Genomic DNA, 19,840 nt, shown 5'->3' on the forward strand with positions numbered 1-19,840 from the left:
AAATCAAGGGGCCCTCCGGGGACCACCACCACAGAGAGGTCGCAAAGGCGCAATTCGATCCAGGGCCCCAGACGCCACCTCATTCCAGGCCGCAACCAGGGACCCGGACGAGTTGTGGACAAGGGAGTCAGGTATTTCCCCAAGCTCCTCCTGGAACCGATCTGGGTCCATTAGGCGCCTGGGGCGGAACCACCTAGTCGGCTCCCTCTCCCTGCGATGGGGGAGTGATGCTCTGAAGTCCAGCCTCAATAGGAAATGATCTGTCCATGACAAGGGTGAGATCTCTATTCCCCCTAATTCCAGATCATGTCTCCATTGCCCCGAGAGAAACACAAGGTCAAGTGTGTGACCACCCCTATGAGTCGGATCCTGGATTACCTAGGTCAGGTCCATGGTTGCCATGGAAGCCATGAACTCCTGCGCCGCCTCTGAGCGATCGCCGAGTGATGGTAGGTTAAAGTCCCCCAGTACCATAAGTCTGGGGAACTCCACCGCCAACCCGGCTACTGACTCCAGCAATGCAGGCAGGGCTGTTGCAACACAGCTGGGAGGTAGGTACGTCAGCAGCAAGCCCAACTGAACCCATGAACCCAACTTCAATAGGAGGGACTCACACCCAACAACCTCTGGGGCAGGAATCCCATGAGGACTCAAGGTCTTCCGAGCGATGACTGCCACTCCCCCACCCCTGCCCTAATGTCGAGGCTGATGAAGCACCACAAACCCATCCGGGCACATCTCCGAGAGGGAGACACCCCCCTCAGGGCCCAGCCAGGTTTCAGTTATACATGCCAGGTCCGCCCCGCTGTCCAATATTAAATCACGGACAAGGGGGGCTTTGTTGACAACGGACCTGGCATTAAGCAACAGCAGCCTACAACTAGGGCCCTGTACTCCCGTCACCAGTACTACAGGATGAGCCTTTTGAGGGGCCGGAACAAAGAATCGCTCTAATATAGCGAGTCCTCGTTCCCCAAAGATGGCCTGCCCCTCGGCTCCCGCCATATCTGCCCATCCCAGTCATAACCTGGATGCTCCGACCTTCTCTCCTCCCCGGAGTACCCCCACCCTCACCAGCCTTCTCCCTTCCTGACCGGACTGGCTTTCCATCCAGACCAAGCCCAAGGGTAAGTCCTGCCCCCCCTACTTTTGCTATTGGACTCAGCAGAGGGGGTACCAGGCTCCGCCCCCAACTCCACCATTCTCATACCCCAAACACTCAATACACATTCACACTCAATTTATATACATAAAAATAAAAATATTCACATTCATACGCCCTAAATATAATAATAAAATTTATACATAACAGGGCCACCATTCATCTACATACATACACATACCCACAACAAACATTCTCTAAAAAATATTGCCCTTCTGTGTCCCAGGCTGGTCCAATGTGGCTGGCTAGGTGATCATTAGGTACTTGTCTTGGGGCAGCCCGTACTTGGCCTTATGCTCCTCAAAGAGCTGGGTCAACTTCTCCAAGTACCTCTCGTGCAGCTCATCAATGGCTTCTCCGGATATCCAAAAATTGTGTAAAGTCAACCCAGCCACGGCGAGACTGTAATTCGTCTTCTTCCACGGGGTGCCAGTATAGGCCGGCTCCTCCGGCCTGCTCGACAGCCTCCCCAAGGGCCCGTTCCCCAATGCAGCGGGACCCAACAGCGTACAATTGGAGCTGAAGGTGCTAGCCTTATTGTCGCGCTTCCTCTTGTTGCTGGCCGTCACCGCAGCGGCGGCAGTTGCCGCCAAGGCAACGGGCGAAGTCATGTGGGGAGCCCAGGTCACTGGAGAAGGCCTTGCCGCGGAGCCCGAGGAAAACGACGAGGAGGCGGCGGCAGCGATAACGGAGAAGAAGGAAAAGGAAGCCACACACAGGGCAGCAAGGGTTGGCTGAGCGCCGGGCCGGATTGCCCAGGCAAGCGGCTGCGGCGAGGCCTGCCGCCACGGGGGAGGCTGTGGCTGATGGTGGGGCAGGCCGACACTCTCCAGCGGCAGAAAGTCGGGCTGTGGGTCCCCGCCACGCGGGACGCGGGACATGCCGGGCAGCAGGGATGAGGCGGCAGCGGCCTCCAGGCACAGCGAAGCGGCCGAGGCAGCAGACGAAAAAGTCGAGGAGGCCGAGGAGGAGGCCTAGGCGGAGCGGCGGGCTGGGGCGGTGGCAGCAGCGGGCTGGGGCAGCGGCGGCGGCTGCTACTGCTACTGGCAGGCGAGGTCTCGCGCCAGCTCCAGCTGAAGTGGGGGGTGGCGGCGGCAGGAACACCAGGATCTTCTGGGCGACACCAGCTCCCGCCGCTTGGCTCGCGACGTCTGGCTGCGGCGGGTCGTGGGAGCCGGAGCCGGTGCTGAGGAAGCCGCCGCGGCTCTCCCGCACCTAAACAAATGGCAATGGTGGTCCAGCCTCTCCCTACTTCCCCCGTCGGCAAGGTATTCTTCAAATAGTTTTCTTCACTCACACAGAAGCTCGAACCGCGGTGCTCCTGTCGCCCTTCGGGCCGCTGAACAGCTGACGCCACCGAACAGCTAGTGCTTTAGTTCCGCACTCTGAATAAATATTTAGCTCTGAATAAATATTATATAATTTCATTGTACTTTAGATTTCATCTAAAATATACTTTGGGACTTCAGTTTGTTACTGTAGCATCTAACCAACGCTTAGTACATACAATTTAGAATTGGTATATAGGTAGTCCTCATTTAGCGACTATTCTCAGTTATGACAATGATTAAAAGATAATTTAATCTTTTAACCAATCCTCATGTTTAAATCTTTATAGATCTATAAAGCACAGAAAAGCTGAAGATTATAAGCATGGTAATGACTACTTTGCTTAATGACCAAGTTGCTAGTCTCAATTGTGGTCAAAAACAAGACTACCTGTAACCCATGTAAATCTGAGGAAAGAAAAAACTGATTGCTAAAAGAAGTCTTAAGCCATTAAAATATAAAAAATATAAATACTTTATATGACTGATCTTGTGGAACTTTCCAAAATACGTTCTAAATCAAAGATGCCTCCATATCATAGGCAAATATGATCTGCCAAAAGAATTATTTTTTTCCTTCCTAAAAGTTAATAGGAAATTCATTCTCTGTTAACTTTTTGAATGTATTCAGTATGGTGCTGTAATTGTTAAAATTACTGATTTCCTATACAATATATGTCTGCAAAAGGAATAATGAATTCCATTATGTTGGAATCACATTTCTTTTTAAGTAAAACAGGCTTAAGACTCCATCATTAATATATAATACCAACTATTTTGGAATATAAAGAACAAATTTAGTGAAGGCAGCCATTTATCACAAACATATATTTGTTTGTGTGTGTGTGAGTGTGTGTGTGTGTGTGTGTGTGTGTGTGTGTACACAGGCATGGGTACTTTCAACTCAGTGTTGACTCCTGGCAACTGCTTAGACAAACTCTGTGATTTACTTGGCAAGGTTTTCACAATTATTTTGCCATTGCCTGTGTCTTGGGGCTAAGAGAATGTGACAGACCCAAGCTGTCATCAAGCTAGCTTTCTGCCTCAGGCATAATTAGAATTCAGTCTCTTGGTTTGTAGCCTGCTGCCTTAAATATTACACCAAATTGGCTCTCATTTTATTTTATTATTTGATCACATAGCCAAGCATAAAATAAAAACCACAAAAATTCATATTAAAAAAAAAATCTAAAAAATGTTGAACAGTTTTGAGCAGGGGTGTCAAAATCAATTTCATTGAGGGCCGCATTAGCATTGCAGTTGCCCTTGGGGGGGCAGGGGTGTGTGGCCAGGGTGGGTGTGGGTGGGCGTGGATGGAGTGGGTGTGGCCTATTGGGTGGGCATGGCCAGCTCTACATCGCTCGCGTCAAGAGTGCCTGTGGAAGCCTGGACAGGAGTGGGGCAGATCTGAGGGTCTCTGGCAGAAGGGTGTGGGACCAGGGCAAGTGCCAAGGCATGGTCCACTGGCGGAACCTCACCGTTCCTCTCAGGCCATGTGGGGGGGGCTGGATGGTGGTGCGGGCTGCCTGGAGCCCTGGGCATCAGAAGTAAAATGCCCAGCCTGGCCCTCGAGCACCCGTAGCACCAAGCCCAGGCCCACTTCCCCAAGGGGACACACAGCTGCACTTACCTTCTCCTCAAGGCTGCTGCTGCTGTGCTTGCTCTCCTTAGCCAGGTTGCTCATGATGGGTATGAGGGCAAAGTCAGAGGGAGACCCATTCCTTCTCGATGGGAGGAGACCCGGGTTTGAATCCAAAGTTTCCTTAGCAATAGGATGGGAGACCCCCAGGATAGACCAGGAGGAGGGGGCAAGGGGATGGTAAAAGGGCAGCAGGGCAGGACTAAAGCAGGACTTCCCTCAGACCCTCACTCTCCTTCTTTCCTTCTTTCCTTTCTTCCTTCACAAGTACAGAGTGGTGGGAAAATATTTGAGATGAAGGAGGGAAAAAAACAGGCAAGAAACGCAGCTGGGGAGGTGTCACCCTTTGTGAGGAATGAAGAAATGCACCATCGCCTGGAAGTGGCCAGCATATGGCCATCACCTACTTTACATATCTGGCTTGGTGAGCTCTGGGGGAGGGGATGCCATGAGCAGCGTGAGAGTCCACATTACCTGCGCAATGCCGCCCATCCCCCAGCCTGCCCGGTTTCGGCAGGCAGTGGGGCGGTTTCCTAACAGTGCCGAGAAGTTGAGCTGGGCAATGCGAAGCTCGCCAGCTTTGCATCTTGCTGAAACTGGGCAGGCTGGGGGCTAGGCAGCATTGTACTTCTCATCAGTTTCACCACACTCGGCTCAGCCTCTCGGTGCTGTGAGGAGAGTGCCCCGCTGCCTGCCAAAATCCCTCCCCTGGAGCCCATCTAGCCAGATATGTGAAGTAGGCAAGGGCCATTTCTGGCCACTTCCAGGCAATGGTGCATTTCCTCATTCCTCACAAAGGGTGACACCTCCCCAGGTTGCACCCAGGGGGTGGGGCCGATGTGGCAGGGGCTGGTTCCTCACTGTTTACAGACGGTCTTGTGGAGCTAAGACTGAATGCATTTCAGCATAGATGGCCACCACAAAATTGTACATTGGCTCCCGGCCAGCCTGGGCCAGGGCCAAAGCAGCGGGGGCCTTCCCTCATTGTTTCCAGGATGACTTTGTGGGCCACATGAAACTTTGCGGGCCACATCTGGCCCCCGATCCTTGTGTTTGACATGTCTGGTTTAGAATTGTACTTATAATTAAAGTATAGATTTAAAAAACACAAAAGTAAATGTCTTGCATTTATGTTATTTGCACTAGATTTAATTGAAATTAAGTATAAAAGTTAAGGCTCTCCTTCAGGCTGGGTCTTCACATAATGTTACTGGAATTTCTTGGAAGTTTAATTCACTGAAATGCCTGTTACAAAAATATTGTAAACAGCTAAATAATGTATATTTTTGTACTTTTATTAGGAAAGTGCTCTAAATTATTTACTTTTTATGTTATCAGAGCTATAATTTCTTCAGATTATTTTAGGACGAGGCTATAGCTATAACAGTTTATTCTGAGCTACTGATATGTCAGTTCAGTAAAGCACTGATTCAGTTTTTTAAGTTATCTTCTTACATAAAATATAACACTGCCAGTTATTTTGCTGAAATATGCATAGACACTCCACTATATATTCCTGAAGTATACTATAATATTGCAATATATTAAAAAAATTTAGTTGCTTATATAGTCATAACACTATTAGACCCAGAATTGATAAGTGGTTATCCAGAAATTATCAAATCCTACCATATTCATGCCAAAATTCTTAGTGTGTTACAAGAGGATGAGTTCATATCCTCAGAGCAAAGCAACTTTAATAGGTTCATGAGTCAAACTCTTAGCACTAGAGAAAAGATTGTACGGTACAAAAAGCAGTGTATGAGAAAGCCCACTTGGATGTTGTACCTGCCATCTGCTATTTGCTAGGTGTCTTGTTTAATGTTGCTTAAACATCTCAAAATTACAAAATACCAAAGAATTTTTTTAAAGGAACCTCTAGATAGTTTATTTTTAAGGAGTGGGAAATAGCAATAACTTTGAAATAAAGCATGTTTTAACATCCTTTATATTTAATACATCCTTACAAATATTTATGAAATGTACTTGCCTATGATAGATTTCATTAATGTTTGGAAGAAATTAGGTTCTAAAGTCTTACAATGAACTACAAAGTAATCCCTTCAAAATGCCTTGCAACAATGCCTTATCCTTCTCTTTGGACCAAATGGGTCTGGCATACTCTCCTTTGCCCAATTACTTTTTAGCATTTAGTTATCACTCCTGTAGAAATTCTATCTATACAGTGGATAAGAGTTGATACCAACTTGTTGGCACATAATCAATCAATCACTGATCTAGTCACACTGCATGTGAATTATGCATACAAAAAGAAAAAAAAACATTGTGCGCAAATGATTAGCTGCAAGCCTTGAGTGCATGCATGGATCCTGCTCCTCTACTGGATGGAAATACTGTCAAGAGCATCTCACTGATATAGTAGAAACTATTCATATAGTAATTTATGATAATATTTCTGACATCAAGTTTCATGGAATATCAGTTTTCCCCAATGAACTTGAAGGTGCTCTATGAGCAGTTCAAGTTCATTGGGGAAAACTGATATTCCATGAAATTTGATGTCAGAAATATTGTCATAAATGACTATTCTGTCAAATAGATGAAAGGTCAGACATTTTGCCCCACTAACCTGCATTTCCATCCCCTGCTGTCCACATATTCTAAGAATGACATGAAGATTAACTTGCTGAATATTCACAGGGTACTTCATGATTTAGAACCTTCTAAAATCAGGGAGGGCAAAACATATTCATAATCCACTAATATCAAGCCAGGTATGTTATAGAAATACAAGTCCTGTGAACCTTAGGGTTATATTTTGAAATTTTTCATTTCTATTCTTATGAACTGATATATGATATCCATTTATTCCTGAATCCTGAATATACATTGACCAAAATAAACCTAGTAATAAAGAATACAAATAAAACTTACTAAAATTTGAAATGGTGCTATCAGTATCATCATTACATAAAATACCAAACATTTTGAAACTGAATGGGTCTGTACGTTAAGCCTCAACAAGTACATGTGGCAGGGTGCTTTGAGAAGTGAATGAAATGCTCTCCACATTCATTGTTCAAAATATTGGGGCACTGCATCCTGTTAACCAGTCCCATCTGGGAATTTCTCAATTATTTTAGCATATGTTTGGGCAGTGGTGGCAGCTCCATGGGAATTGTCATCAAAGCAAGCCATTTTGGGGGGCAGATCATTGTGCCTTTAATACAGTGTTTTAATACTTCAGGTAGCAAACTAAATGCTTTGCAGCTCTACTGAATACAATGAAAGGTGTAAGGTGTGATTAAAGGGGCATTGGTCTTACCTGAATGCCTTTTCTCAGCATGACGATGGAGAATCCACCAATGGGTTTTCCTCGTCTTCTGCCCGTAGACTAGTCAGCCAATTTTGCTCCGCCTCTCCTCTGGAGACCTCCCCTCCCCAGTCTCGACTGAGGCAAAGCTTTTGGCTATTTTTCCTTCTGTTAACTCCATCTTCTCTCCTCACAGGACCTGACAGGCCTCGAGGGTGGGAGTGGATTCTCCATCGTCATGCTGAGAAAAGGTGTTCAGGTAACATGACTAGTGGAGAATCCACCAATGAGACATACCAAAGCCTCACTGTCTCTGTGGGTGGGAGGCCGTCTGGGCCTGTGTCCCAATCTCTGATACTATGCATTGGAGTACCCTCCTGCCAAAGGAGGCCTCCACAGATGTAAATCTATCTAATTTGTAGTGTCTTATAAAAGGGGAAGGCGATGCCCATGTCGCCGCTCTACATATCTCTTCAATCGACGCCTGGGTTGCCCATGCTGCTAAGGTGGCAGCGCTGCACATGGAATGTGCAGTGATTTGTCTGGGGACCATCAAGGACTGTCCCTTGTAGACCTCTGCTATGAACCCTCTAATCCATCTGCCGATTGTGGATGTGGTGACCCTTTGACCTCTTGTGTGAGAGTGGAAGGAGACAAATAGTGCTTCCAATCTGTGGAAGGATGCCGTTCGCTTGATGTATTGTTTTAAAACTCTGCAAACGTCTAAAGTGTGCCACTTGCACTCTAATTCATGGGAAGGCTTGGGGCAAAGGTTTGGTAGCACCACATCCTGTGTTCTGTGGAATAGGGAATTGACCTTTGGAATGAAGGAGAGGTCCAAACGTAATACCACCCTGTCCGTGTGGAAGGTACAAAGATCCTCCCTCACTGACAGCGCTGCTAACTCTGAGATGCGTCTTGCTGAGGTAACAACAACTAGAAAGGCGACCTTAAGAGTCAGGTATTGCAGGTCGCAGGTCCGGACAGGCTCAAATGGAGGTAGGGTGATGGCCTGTAAGATCTTAGCTGGATCCCAGGAGGGGTATCTGTGGACCATGGGTGGTCTACTGTTTGTTGTGCCCTTGATGAAGGATCGCACCGTTGGGTGTCTAGCTAAAGGTTCGTAGTTACCACAGGTAAGAATGGTAGATAGGGCGGCCACCTGTCTACGAATTGTGTTGGGAGCTAACCCCCCTATCCAGACCCTCCGCTAGGTAGTCTAAGGGTCTGGGATAGAGATACTACAAGGGTCTAGATGTTGTTTGTTACACCAGCTGCAGTAATTTTTCCAAGTGGAATCATAGATCCTGTTAGTTGTAGGCCTTCTAGAGGCCTGGAGTGTCCTAATGACTCTTTGTGAAAAGTTGTCTCTCTAGGAGGCTCCGCTCAAGTGCCAAGCAGCCAATTGGAGCCACTGTGGCTCTGGATGTAGGAGGGACCCCTGGTTGAGGGAGATTTGATCATGTGGAATCCTCCACGGTGGAGATGTAGATAGATTTACGAGATCGGCAAACCATGGCCGTCTTGGCCAGTGCGGTGAAATGAGTATTACCTCTGCTTGTTCCTGCAATATTTTCCTGATGGTTACTTGTATCAGAGGCAACGGTGGGAATGCATACAACAGTCCTTTTGGCCAATGGCCTCGGAGTGCATCCGCTATCTCTGCTCCTGGTGTCGGAAAACGGGAGAAGAACCTCAGAAGCTGAGCATTCTTTGGGCTGGCAAACAGGTCCAGCACTGGGTGGCCGAATCTCTCTGATGCCTCCCAGAAGAGAGCAGGGTGCAGGCTCCACTCTGAGTGGTCTATCGTTGCCCTGCTCAGGGAGTCTGCTTGGTGATTTGCTTCCCCTGAAATGTGCTTGGCCTTGATGGAGGCTAGGTTGCTTTCTGCCCAGATTCCCAGTGCTTGTGCTTTGTCCATGAGAGCTCTGGATTACATGCCTCCCTGCCGGTTGACGTGTACCTTGGTCGCCATGTTGTCTGTAAGTATCAGGCTGTGTTGATGTACCACTGCACTGCAAAAATGACGAAGGGCCAGGTGTATGGCTCTGAGTTCTAGCCAGTTTATGTTATGTCTTAGGTCTTTGACTATTGACCCTGTGCTAGCTGTGATTGCATGTGCGCTCCCCAACCGAATAGGCTGGCATCTGTTGTCAGAGTGACTCAGTTGGCTTCCCTGAACAAGTGTCCCTTTCCTATCACTGGGGAAGACCACCATTGGAGTGACCTTAGGACCTTTGGTGGCACCTTTACTCTTAGATTTGAGGAGCCTATCTCCTTTCTTTGAAATGGGAGTAGGAACCATTGTAGTTCTTTGTAGTTCTACCTGCATGTTTAGACTTTTTAGGTCTAGTATTGCTCTCCACCACCCCCCCAAACTCTTTGGGACTATGAATAAAATGGAATAGAATCCTTATCCCCACTGATCTCCTCCTACCAGTTCTATGACCTGAATGTCCAGGAGGTGCTGGATGGCCTCCTTGATGAGATTCCTTTTGATCAGATCCCTTGGAGATGGGCAAGGGATGAACCTGTTTGGGGGTGTTGAGAGGAATTCCAGTGATAGGCTGAATCTGATGGTATTTAGGACCCCAAAGATCCATGATGGTGACTTGCCATTTGTGAGCAAAAAGGGCTAGCTGGCCACCAATGGGGGAGCCCCCCCGCCATCACTTGGATCTGTGGTAGGGATGCCCCCGGCTCCTCGAAAGGGTCTCTTTGCTTGGAACTGTTGTCTGAACCTGTCCCTGTTACTGCTTCTCTTACTCTGGCAGTCTGATATAGGCTGATCTGCCTGCATCAGATCGAAAGGATGGTCTGCGGGAATAGGAGGGAGCTCTCCTCTCCATTCTCTTTGTCAGGTGGGCCAGAATCTTGCGTTTGTCCTTGTCTTCAATTAGAAAAGGGTCAAGTGTCTCGCCAAAGAGCTGGCCACCCTTATAGGGTGCCACCACTAAGCACCACTTTGCCTTCATGTCTGCTCTCCAATGCTTGAGCCACAGCAATCTGCATGCAACGGTGTTGTACACTATTGCCCTGGCAGAAAAGTTGGTCACGTGTAAGGAGGAATCTGACATGAGCTCCAATGCCACCACTAACCTTCTTAAATTCTGGTGAGTTTTCTCCTCCTCTGGGAGAATACTCATCTGGAGTTGGCGCAGCCAAAGTAATGACGTCCTGGCAAGAAAGGATGTAGTGATGCCTGCCTTGATTGCCCACGCTGAGGCCTGGTGTGCCCTGCAGAAGGTGAGCTCCATCTTCTTCTTTTTTTAATAAAATTTTTATTGGTTTTTTTTCCCCATCAACATATATTAATTTTTCCAATCAACAAGTTGTCTAGAGTTTGCTATGTTAATACATGTTCAATTGCTAATCCTTCATTTTTTTCTCTAGCCAAGAATAAAATAAGTTCCAAATTTGATAATAGTCTGTATCTTCTTTATCTTTCAACCTCATAGTTAATCTGTCCATCTCTGCACATTCCAATATTTTCCTGATTATTTCTTCCTCTGATGGCAGTCCTTCATTCTTCCATAATTATTATGCAAAAATTATTCTCGCTGCTATAGTGATGTGTAAGATTAAATATAATTTCTGCTCATTAATCTTTTCAGGCATAATACCTAGTAAAAAAAGTTCAGGTTTAAAATCCACTTGTTCACCCAATATTTTTTCTAACCACATATATATCTTTCTCCAATATGCCTTTGCCTTACCACATGTCCACGTGCCTATGTTATGTTTACATTTCCAACATCTATCTGACATATTTTTAAACATTTTTGCTAATCTTGCTGGCAGTAGGTGCCATCTATAAAACATTTTATACAGATTTTCTTTGTATGAAGTTGACATTGTTAATTTATAGTTTCTCTCCCATAACATTTGCCATTTTTCTAATTCTATATTATAGCCAAAATTTTTGCCCATCTTGTCATCGTTTCTTTCACTTGTTCACTTTCCATATCTAAAATTAACAAAAAGTTATACATTTTTTCTTGATTAATTTCTCATCTGAGGTTAACAAAATCTTATCAAACACAGTTTGATCCTTGTAAAATCCATACATTTTTACATCTTTTTCATATCTACTTTGTATCTGTAAATGTGCCCACCAGGACAGGTTAATTCTCTGATTTTCCAATTCTTGTTTAGATTTTAATTTTCCATCAATATCTAGAATATCTTTATATGTCCATATTTTTTCAAAGTCTACCAAGTTCGGATGTATAAATGCCTCCATCGTTGATAACCACTCTGGAATTTTTAAATATATTTTAGCTTTAATTTTTTCCCATACTGTTGACAAGGCATTTCTTATACAATGATTTTGAAAGTACTTATGGGCTCTGTTTTTCCCGTACCATAAGAAAACATGCCACCCCAATTGTAAATCTTGTCCCTTTAAATACAATAACCTTTAATTTCTAAGTGTTATCCACTCTTTCACTCATGTTAACACAGATGCTTGGTAATACAACGTCCATTCCGGCAACCCAAAACCTCCATTTTCCTTAGCATCTTGTAATGTTTTCATCTTAATTCTAGCTTTTTTCCCCTGCCAAATAAGTTCAAAACCAATGAATTTAAATCTTGAAAGAATTTTCTCTCAAGTTTTATTGTTATCTTCTAACATAGTTTTGAATGTTTCTGGAATCTTTGGCAATTTATTTTCTTCTAAATATTGAGCAATTCTCTATTTTGCAGCCTCCTCTTTGCCATACAATTCTTTATAATATTTCTTAATTATCTTTTTTATTTCTTCCGTTTTAAATTGTAAACAACCTTTCCCATCTACTAAGTTATGTATTATTTTCTTCTCTTTCTGTTTTTTAAGCTTATAAGCTAGCCATCTTCCTGGCTTGTTGGCATTTTTGAAGAAATTTTGTTTTGCTCTCTTTATTTGTTCCGCCAATTTTTCTGAGTCCAGCAAATTCAACTTATGTTTTATTATTTCCATTTCTCTTTTCAAAGTCTTTTTCTGTGGATTCTGTTGTAATTCTGTCTCTAACTTTCTAAATTTTTCTTTTAATAATATATATTGCTGTCTGTTTATTTTTCTTTGCCATATACATTATAGGTATACCTCTAAAATATGCTTTAGCTGTATCCATACGTTTTGTAGTGATGTGTCTTCTTTATTTTCTTTCTCTTTTCGCCAAGTCTATGAATTCTTTATCTTTTAGTAAAGATTGATTTAAAATCCATCTTGGTTTTTTTTGTATTCCTTTCCATGTTGCTTTTAAAGGGTTATGATTGCCCATGTGCCTATTTCTATCTCAATTTCCTGTATATCCATCTTTAATTCAGAAGTCATCCAAATCATGTCAATTCTTGACCAAGATTTATGGCTATTTGAGTAAAAGGTATATTGTCGATTTTGAGGATTGATTTCTCCTCAGACATCTTGAATTCCAATTTCTTCTGCCATATCAAAGAATGTCTTGGGTAATCTTCTTCTTACGGGTTTTCATGTTTTGCTACTTTTGTAATCCATTGTTCCATCTACTATCGCATTAAAGTCTCCTATTAAACAAATATTTTGGTATTCCATTTCTATTAATTTCCTGTGAAATTTTTGATAAAACTGTTCTTGACTATCATTTGGGGCATAAATTGCCACTAACAATATTTGTTTTTGATGTAAATATATTTCAACCATTACAATTCTTCCTTCTTCATCTGAATATATTAATTTAGAATCTATTGTCTCTTTAACATATATCGCCACCCCTCATTTCTTTTGTTGTGCTAATGTATAATAAAGCTTCCCCATTTTCGGGTATTCCAAGAATTTATAATATTGTTTTTTATGTGTGTCTCTTGTAAACAGATTATATCTATATTTAATTTCTAAAGTTTCTTAAAAATTTTATTTCTTTTTATTGGGGAATTTAATCCATTTACGTTTACTGAAAAAAATCATTTTTTTCCTCCATTTCCTCTTTCATTACTTGTATTTTGGTTTAGTCGATCTTGTAGTCCTTTGTTCTCTGGCAGTTCCTTCTCCTCCACCTGTTTGTTCACTTTTCTCCTGCTTGTGCTGTTGCTCCTTGGCCGTCTCTCCCATCTGCTTGTCCTCTTGTTGTTGCTGCAATCCTTCATCCAAAATTACTCTATTTCTTACATCAAAGTCCTCTGCTTTCCAAATTGAGTCCAGTCGATATCTTGTATTATTCCAGTTTATTAAAATGTCTTCTGGCATTAGCCATCTGAAATTTATGACTTTGGCAATCAATTTTGTAATTAGAAAATGGTAGTTTCTTCGGATATCCCTTACTCTCCTGGGTATCTGATTTAGGACCACAATTTCTTTATTTTTATATTGTAAGGTTCCTCTCTCACTTTTCTCAGTACTTCATCTTTTGTTGATTTCTTCATGAACCTCACATACACTTCTCTTGGTAATCTGTTTTTTCTTGCATAGCTTGAATTCATACGGAAAATTTGATCCGTATCATTCTGAATGTCTACTCGGTCTGCGTTTAAGAGTTCTGCCAACAGCTCAATAATCACCCTTTCTATATTTTCTTCACTGTTTTCAGGAATATTTTGAAACCTCAAATAATGTTCTGCCTCTCTCATTTCTACCATTGCCATAGCCCGTTCTAGCTCTTGATTTGTTTGTTCCAGTCCTTCATTCTTTTGCAATAACATTTCCACCTTTTTGTCAATGTCTTCAGTTTTATTTTCCACTTCCTGGATTTTCTGTTCATTTTTTATAATCTTTTGATTTTGAGCTTCAAATTGTGCCTTTATATCTGTAATTTCTTTGCTTACTTTCTCCAGTTTACTTTGTGTTTCCTCATGGTTTCTCTGCAAAATTTGTTGAATTAATTTTAAAGAGGCCTGTTTTTCATCCTGAGCCGTGCTTGCTTTTTCATGATGTAGCAATGTGCCGACAGAACTCTGAGTTGTTGGGCTGGCTTGTCCGACAGAGGGCGCCAAAGAGGTTTTCTTTGCAAGTCTGGAAATATTAGATGTACTCATTTTATTACTCACGGTCTTAAACTTATAAGTTTAATCAGGAATCAGCTGTTGTGAGGCAAATCTACCTCCTCCAGTCTCTTCTTGGATTTAAAATGTTCTCTTTTTTCTTTTCTTTTCCCCGGGTAATGTCTATTTAGTCTTTAGCCAATGTCAACAAGTATAGCTATAAACAGTCTTTCATTATTATCTCAGACCAAGGCTTTGTTTCCAAGATCACTGTGTTTTTAATTCTTTAATTTTTATTTTTCGCCAGTAGGTGTCCTCATTGGCTTATTTATCAACTCTCCACACTCCCGTAGTCAGGTAATTTGATATTCCTTTAAGATTTCCCCTTAATGTTAAATTGCCGCTCCAAAAGTCTCTCTGGGGGTCTTTACTCTTTCAAGTTCCCCCTTTCAGGGTCTCAATATTTTCCAACACAAGGAGAAGGAAAAGATTTCAGCTCACCCAGACATAACTTGTTGTTGGAGATCAGCTGTTTTTCATAGCTTCCCTTCCAGCTGCAGATAATTTGGGCTGCCTCGGCTCTCCTGGCATCCTTTCTTCCACTCCTTTAGAGGGGGCATTTAGTATGCTTAGATTGAACGCCACCAAATCCAAGCTCCTGAAACATCCCTCTTTCTTTGTTGCCCCTCCAGGGCAACTTTCCGTCCCTTTAAGAGATGCTAGGCCAAGCGAAACCAGACTGAGAGGCTGGAGACCCAGCCTCCTATGGCCATCTCATTCCCTTGCCGGAAGTACTCCTCAAGGTCCATCTTCTTATCTTCTGATTTCATGGCCTCTGCTGCATCCCCGGCTATCGGGGGTGAAGAAAAAAGGGTTGCAATGGGTTCATCTACTGTCGGCACTTCTATTATCTCTGATAGTGCTGGATCTATGTTGAACATCTTCTTGTCTGCCCCCCATTGGGAGGAAGAAACCCGGTGCCCCCATGTTGTTCTAAACAGAATCAAGGAAGAGAGGTGGGCAGGGAACAAAGTGTTGGGTATAAGTGGGCTGCTAGAACACTTTGTTGTTTGTGACCTTACTGGTTGAGGGACTGGTGGAAGGTCCTTTCTGCGGGATCGGAGGCCTCTCGATCTTTGCGGTGCTGCTGGCCTTGTGTAATAGTGTCTTGAATAAGGATGGATTAAAAAGGCCCACAAATGAAGGAGGATCTGGAGATATATTCTCTTCGTCAGACAGCCTCTGATCTGTCAATTCATGATCCTCCGCAGGAGACTGCCTGCCTCTGGAGGACCTAGAGGTATACAAAGGCTCCTCCTGGAAAAGGCAGGAGCCGCCCCTTGAAGCCACAGACCTTGTTCTGGAACAATGGTTCCTTGAGGAGGCCATGGCCTGTGCGACAATCTCAGATATCAGGGACTGTAGGTGTTCTGAAGACATTGCTCCATGATTGTCTGAACGACAGGTGCCTGATTCTGAACCCAGATCTCCAGGCTTCTCGCTTAGGGGAGATCCATTTCCCTGCTCTGTTCCCCTGTTCCATGTCAGCCTCTGTTTCCAGAGGTTCCTGACTAGGCTTTCTTGGGCCAAAAATTTCCTCCTCCCTGTAATTGGGTGGCTCTATTTCATCCTCAGTGGAATTTTGCCTCCTTTCGACAAAATTGTTTCTCTAGAGATGGTGTCATCGCTTAGCCTCTCTATCCACTGTTTTGGTAGGCCTTTTCGCAGAAACTGCCTTGGCCTTGATCTTGCCACCCACTTCCTGTTTGGAGGATCTCTGTCTTTTATGAGCAGGAGGGCTGCTGATGGAAGGTTCCTGTGCTGTTTGGGCTGTGTTTGTATCTGCCATTTTGAAACTGAAACAATTTTCAATTCAGGAGTAGTTGTGAATTGAGCTGATTATCTATTTATCAATTTTTTTTGGTAGGCGTGGCTAGGAAGAAGGAAGGTGACTAATGGCCGCTCAGCTGAGTTCCCTGAAGACTGCTGAACTCCGTTTGCCTTCACAATCAGGTACGTTCGGGAATCTAGCTCTCTACCAACTGGAGGAGCTGCAGAGGGACCACAGAAGCTGCAGAGAAGCCTCATAGGTTTGGGGCTTCCCTCAGACCAGCCGATCCTCGGAAGGGAGCCATGGAGTTTAAAACCCCTCCCCAGATCAGCTGATCCTCGGGTGATTCCGTTAAGTAAAACTTTCCTCCTCCCTCCAAAAGAAAAAAAGGCTTGCGAGTGCTCTATTATGCCTCCGCAGCTCACAGGCAGCTTCGGCTGCCTGTCTCTGTTATTCTTCGTTGGCTAGCCCTGTGGGGGGGGGTGAATTGGGGGAAGAAGAAAGCAGCTTCCCCCTTTAGCTTATGGTCACACTAAGTGATCGGAAAATGGCATCCAGCTCTTTGTTTGTCCAGCAGTCAGCTGGACTCCAGCCAGCCTCATGGCTAGGTTGCGATCGGCCAATTAGGCAACAGAAAAACAAACAGCTGTTCGTTTGCTTATGATTTCCCCCCCCCCCCGGAGAAACCAGAATAGGAGAAAATATACGACCTTAAATAAAAATCGATGCAGGAGTCAAGTTCAGTCTAATCGGGCTCAAGACTAGTCGAGACTGAGGAGTGGAGATCTCCAGAGGAGAGGCGGAGCAAAATTGGCCGACTAGTCTATACACATTGATGTCTCCAACCAACAAGAAATACTACAAGAACAAAATCCAAAATTTTGTTTGGATGAGATTTAGAGATTTAGAGTACTGTAGTAAGAATTGTGGAAGCAATGTCAATAAATAGTGCTGATTAAAGAAAATAAGTAAAAATAAAATTTCATTATAAAATCACGTACATATATTATATAACATTATGATATCCATCAACTTTGTTTTATCTACAGATAGTAATGCTTCATATTGTTTACTAGTATACAAACTATTATACTATAATTCATATACAGATACAGTACACTGGGCTGTATAGTATTATTATGGTATTATGTATTATTATGGTAAAATAATATCTTAATTTCAGTGACTGCTAAGTCTAAGGAAGAGTTAGAATCAGAAGTTCATGTCTGCCATTGGTTTACATACTTACAATTGAAAGAAAGATTCAAACTAGATAAAAAAGAGTTATGGGTTAAAAATGAATTGGAAACTTTCCTATGTGGTAGTGATGAACAGATTATTACTAAGGTTTATAAAACATTATTGAAATTGAATTTGGAAAGTGAACATGTAAAGCATGTAAGATTCAATGGGCAAGGAACTTTGAGTACAAGGTGATGCTTGAACAATGAGAGAATATGTAGACAAAAGGATTAAAATTCACACTAAATTATAATTTAAAAGAAAATTTGTATAAGATGATGTATCATTGGTATTTAACACCAGATAAGTTACCTAGAATTTATAATTTAAAAGAAAATTTGTATAAGATGATGTATCATTGGTATTTAACACCAGATAAGTTACCTAGAATATATAAAGGTATCTCAAATGAATGTTGTAAATGTAAATGTAAAGAAGGGACTTTTTATCACTTATGGTGCACATGTGATAAAGCAAAGACATATTGGAGTAGGATTCATATTCTAATACAGAAAATTATTAAAATGAATATAAAGATAAAACCAGAATTTTTTCTTCTGAGCCTAATGAAAAAAAGACCTGGAAAAAAAATTGGAACTCTGATTTTATATATATTGACGGCAGCAAGATTACACAAAATTATTATGCACAAAAATGGAAGGATGTCTCAATTCCCACCAGAGATGAATTGTTACAAATTTGATGGAATTAGCAGATATGGCTAAATTGAGTGTTCTGTCGAAGAAAAGAATATAAGTACTTTTGTTTCTAGTTGGAAATTGCTTCCGGACTCTGTGCTTGAGGTGGAAAAAAATGATACTTTGATTTTGGGCTTTACTGATTAGATTGATTTGTTGTTGTAGAAATGGCTAGTTCATATTATTATAGAAAAATAAAAAAATAAGGTTCTATGCTAATGCCATATTTTACTGCAACAGAAGAGTCGGAAGTCAAGGCCTTTTTTCTCTTTTTTCCTCCTCTTCCACACTTCTCTTTTTCCCTTCCCTTTACCTTTGTTCCCTACTGCTTGCTTTTTTATTTTTGTATTTTATATTATAAGCTAATAAAAATAAATATGTTGTGCAAAGATACAGTACACCTTATTTGCACATCATAGTATTTACTATTTTATAATATTAATTAAACAAAGTAAAATATTTTAGGTAACAAATTTTTCTCATGGGATGAACATATCTAAAAGAAAAATGGAAATGCCTATAAATGTTTCATAAAAATACTTCTAACATCATGCAGTGTCTTTTAGGCACTATATCTATTCATTTATACTCTTTCTTGCACATTCCAAACCCAAACCTTTTCTCCATATGAAGTTATTATTCATTTGTGTGCAGCACTGCTTCTTTCCCAAACACCACAAAAGGAAAGAGACTGAAGCCAGTCTTGGAAAATGAGACTTGTAGGACTTCTCACTATATAATTTATATCTATCTTCATTGACATGTTACTGGTTAAATGATTCAGGTGAAATAAATATCATTTCATCTTGTTATGAATATTGTAAGGACTTGTAGTGTTGGGGGAGTCCCTTTTGCTTCAATTCTAACCACCTCACTAAAAAAATATAGAACCAACTCATATAACTCTGTATTCAGTTTTCACATGTTCACATTCAAATATTTACATTAAATAGATAAAATACTTGATGTGTAAAAACAATATTCTCCAAATAAATAAGAACACCTGAACCTGGGCATTAAAATCTATTATAATGTATGTTTTTACTATTGTATAGAAAAATGTCAAAGAAAACAAAAAATGTCAGAGAAAAGAAAAATAGGAAAATCTAGGCTAATGTCAATCATAATGCTAAAATAAGTAAGTAAACTGACTTCAGAAAAAGAAAACTGTATCTTGGTTGCAAAATCTGGATGGCTCATTCAAAATGTAATAAACATTAAATATTGATATGTGTCATAGAGAGTGATAGAGAGGTAGTTTTCATGCCTAAGCTCCCTTAAGTCCTGGAAAATTTGCCAAAAGAAGAAAGTCCTTGCCAGTCATTCTTTGAACAAAAGAAACACTTCTAAGAAAAGAAACCTTAAGATATTAGATAAAATACACACAACTATGGCATAAATAGAATTGCTTGGTTAGTTTACAAAATAAAGAAACTGAATATATTACTGATATTTCATTGTATCACAGCGTCTATCATAAATAATTTTGATGATTCTATAATATTTGACAGCAATGTTAATATCAACATTGCAATCTATCTCTCTTTCAAATGAAATTCTTCACTCCTGAACATTAGGGGAGGGGGGAGTCTAACCCTGCATGATATCAAAATAAATGAATGAAACACATTAGACTGTAAATGTCCCTATTATTCATGTTGAATCATTGTTCAAATTATAATAGGAGGAAATTCCTGCATGCTAAGATCCATGATTACAATTGAAGCTTC

At 42.0% G+C, this 19,840-nt stretch overlaps 1 protein-coding gene across 12 annotated transcripts in view; it reads right to left on the minus strand.

Annotated features, from left to right (window-relative positions):
* The window catches only part of HDAC9 (histone deacetylase 9), a 347,135-nt gene that overhangs the window by 285,176 nt on the left and 42,119 nt on the right, over positions 1–19,840 (minus strand). The window contains exon 1 of one of the 12 annotated variants that reach the window (XM_039332516.1): positions 7,416–7,620. The exons of the other annotated variants lie outside the window; for them this stretch is intronic. The gene's annotated coding sequence lies outside the window, so the exon portion shown is untranslated. Of the gene's footprint in view, positions 1–7,415; positions 7,621–19,840 lie in introns of those variants that run through there. 12 annotated transcript variants of the gene reach the window in all.

The sequence above is a fragment of the Crotalus tigris genome, unplaced genomic scaffold, assembly GCF_016545835.1.
Source record: "Crotalus tigris isolate CLP2741 ecotype Arizona unplaced genomic scaffold, ASM1654583v1 scf7180000017624.2573661763:2888555, whole genome shotgun sequence".
NCBI classification, from domain to species: domain Eukaryota; kingdom Metazoa; phylum Chordata; class Lepidosauria; order Squamata; family Viperidae; genus Crotalus; species Crotalus tigris.